Below are 3,763 nucleotides of genomic sequence, written 5' to 3'. Positions count from 1 at the left end.
CCCGTCACGCCGCCGTGACGTGCGGATGCGAGCGCCTGCCGGGTAGGCAGTCCCGTTACGGCACCGTGTCGTGCGGATGGAAGCGCCTGCCGGGTAGGCAGTCCCGTCACGCCGCCGTGTCGTGTGGATGGGAGCGCCTGCCGGGTAGGCAGTCCCGTCACGCAACCGTGTCGTGCGGGCCGGCCCGGCCTTTCCTGCCGGGCGCTTTGGAGGCCGCCGAGCGGCAGCGCACGCATCCGTTTGGCAGCGGACGTCCGTCCCCATATCTTTTTACTGCTGTATTTTTTGTTATCTTCAGATGTGTAATTAGCGAATGACGCACGCAGGCGGTCAGTGCCCAGGGCGGGCCCGACCAGATGGGCGGGCCTTACCCTTACCAGCTACCCTACCAGCAGCAAAGACAACTTCAACTTTTGACAGAATGTAGCCTTCAAAAACCAACTTTAGGACAGGATACTTTTTACAGCTTTTGCGTTCATGGCGGTATCGGCTTCAGCAGCGCGAAATGCAGATCGGCCGTCGTGGTGCGACATTTACAAGGTGGTGGGACCTTCGCCGAGGCCTGGACGTAAACTAACGCACATTATTGTAAAAAATCCAATTAAGATAATTTTATAATCTGGTAGTAAATAGCATAGCCTGCGAGCTCCTCAAACGGAGCCGCTGTCCTTCAGAGCTAACCAGCTCTGTGGACGCGTTCAATACCATCAGTTTATCAAATAAACTTCACACCGTTGGAGGGTAGAAAACGTGGGAACGACTCATACTGGAAACATCTTACAAAAGGGAACTGCATAGATTAACATTATTCGGATTATCAAATCCAGGAACAGAGCAGGTACTGCACTTGTCTGTTTACAGAAACCAACAAAAAATAACAAAAGAGGCAATGTAACAAGAATACTAATTTGAGATACAATTTCTCCTAGTTTTGGTCGTTGCTCTGCGGTCACATTGGAGTGCTAATGGGCGAGGCGCCGTGCTGCGTTGCTCAGTGAGTAATGACGCCTGAGGCAGCGACACTCACTTCAGCGAGTAAACGCACGGCAAACATTGTCTATCCCGGTCGCTTATTTAAATTTCGTCCTAAATATCGGCGATTTTGCGAGCTCTATTTGTAGAAGAAAAGGAAACTTTTCCAACACAAGCACCAACTGCATCAAACACATAGCGCTCCTGAACCACCCTAGAGAGGCGGGATAGTGCTAGTGTCCCCTCTTCCATTCGACCTTGTAATTTTTTCGGTAGGCGTAAGGAAAGACCCAGCTGCAACCTGCAACTACGGCGCCACATAGGTCCCTAGCTGCCTCCATCAGCTGTTTGTTTAGCGGCCACTGCCCCGTGGCCCCATAAGTGGAGTGAATGGTGCACATTCGTCAGTCAATTAGCATAACGGTTAGAACCGGTTTCGTCCGTATCCGAACTATATGCGAGCGAACCGCATGGTGCGAGGGGGGTGGGCGTGTCGCGGAGTGGCGTGGCTTGCGGGGCAGGGTGGCGTCTTTGCGGAGCCGGTTCAAGTGAACCGGTTTTAATCACAGCGTCGAGTCCACCTGTCAAACGCCCTGGGCAGATGAGTCACCTGACACCCTGCGGCCGAAGCAGCCCTGCTCCCCTCACGATCAGCAGCCCTTTGGACCGCATCCGTACACTCCTCGCGAACGAATGACGCATACAATCGGCTAACTCTCTCTCCTTCTATCCCGTCAGCATATGCGTTTTCAAGTAAATCTCCCAAGCAGAAAATTGCAGTACGACTGTCGCTCAACTGTCGAAAACAAGATACAGACTAGACTAACTAGACGCAAAGCATGAGCCCAAAACAATTCGCACCCCTAATCTTGTGAACTTGCATTGTCTGAATATCAAAATATTCTTACCTTCAGCAAGACACGCTAAACCATTATGCATTTTATCGTGCATAAACCTGCGGAATTTTATTCATCCATAGGTATGCATAATTATGAACAAATTGTGCATAATTATGCACAAACTGAACGTAGTAATGCATAAAATTGTGCATAATGTTATGGCTGTATAAAATTCTGCATGTTTAATCACAACACAATGTATAAGGATTTAGTGTGAAGCAAAAATGCACTGACCTCGATCCATCTATAGAGTGCCAGGAACGCTCTGGTCTTTCCCTCCAAATTGAGAGGTGGGCTGCGCTGAAATACTCCCACCGACTGATTGGGAAACCTAAAAGCCAAGAACAAAAAACTATCAGTAACGGATCAATACACAAGTGTTCAAATCAATGCAGAAATGTGTGCAGAACGTTCCGCTTAGTGTATAAGAATATCAATTTTAGAGGCCACAAAGTGGATGGAGGCGGGCCATCTTTATCGTATCGATACTGCAAAGAAGCGCTTCCTACTCGATGATCTTCTCGATCATCGACGTGATTGTGCACCCAGCTGCGTACGATTCGACTCAATGCGTCAATAGGTGTATTTACAACACTGCCAAGAACGCGAAAAATTACAACGAACCCAAAATGGTTCTGCCTGAGATTAAGCAGGACACAATCAAGACATTCCAAGAAGCGACCTGTTGGCGCGCCGAGCCGTCGTCTCGGTCGCGTCCCGGTCATGCTGTCCCACGGCGACGCGCCTAGTCGAAAAGACACTGTACACTGTGAAAATAATTAACTGATTCCTTAATAAATCTGTGACCGTCTCTCTCTATCACACACACACACACAGCGTGCTCGCGCATGTGTGTGCGTGTGTGTCTCCTTGGAGTGGCGGTAACTTGACCCTCTCTTTCACCTTCATTGATTCTTCAACATACCTCCATCGTCACTAACCCCGCTAAACTGTACAGCGTCCAAAGGCGTTAAGATTTAATAATTTTTATTCTTATTGGGTCAAAACGATAAGTCTAGTTTTTTGCCCGTGTTTGTGACTAGTTGTGCGTGGACGCTTTGAGGTGACCTGTGCACTCCTCTTTTTGTGTGAACAGATCCGGCAGCAGGCGGCTGGCCGATTCGGCAGGCCAGTCTGCTGGCTATTATACACCGCATAGCTAAGCAACCGGGCTGCTTGAGCGGTAGGGGAAGGGAGGGACAGGGGGCAGAGGTACCCCTCGGAGTTAATGTGGCGCCAGCGTTCTGGCGCGGCTTAGCCCAGGATATTGTGACAGCTTATATTAGTTCTTTAGGCTTCAATAAATTCCCTACTGGGCAAAATATCTGTTCAAAACAATTATACTGACAACATTTATTGTCGGGGACAGACTAAGGAAGTCTGCAAATCGTTGCTTTTTCGATAATATTGAAACATCGTAATACAATGCTTACTTGTTTTCGTATTGTAATAAAAATGTATTGCTTTTTTGTGGTTTTGTTAAAGCAACCTTGCCCGAGACAATGTATTACTGCCCACAAATGTGTTCAAAACGAAACGTAGGTTTAGCTTCGTACGAATGTTAGCACAAAAAAATACAAATTCATTGTAAAGCCAACTGTGTACCGGGTGTAAATGTGAATGCGCAGCAGTGTTGCGGGATTGCAGACCCGCCAGAGCTGCAGGGGCCATGGCGCCTTACGGGCGAATTGGGTTGGCAAACCTGCAACACTGCTGCGCATTCACAATTACGCCCGGTACATAGTACACTCTTTCTTGTGTGTCCTTAAAGGCGAAAGCACAAACAAGGAAAAGTGTACTTGAAAGCACACACAAGGAAGTGTGTACCTGGCGTAGCACACACTAGGAAGTGTTACGCAGGGGCGTATTAACGGGGGTGGAGAGGGGGGGGG

This window comes from Frankliniella occidentalis, unplaced genomic scaffold, assembly GCF_000697945.3.
Source record: "Frankliniella occidentalis isolate FOCC.00 unplaced genomic scaffold, Focc_3.1 Scaffold623, whole genome shotgun sequence".
Taxonomy (NCBI): Eukaryota; Metazoa; Arthropoda; class Insecta; order Thysanoptera; family Thripidae; genus Frankliniella; species Frankliniella occidentalis.
This window is presented reverse-complemented; position numbering follows the sequence as displayed.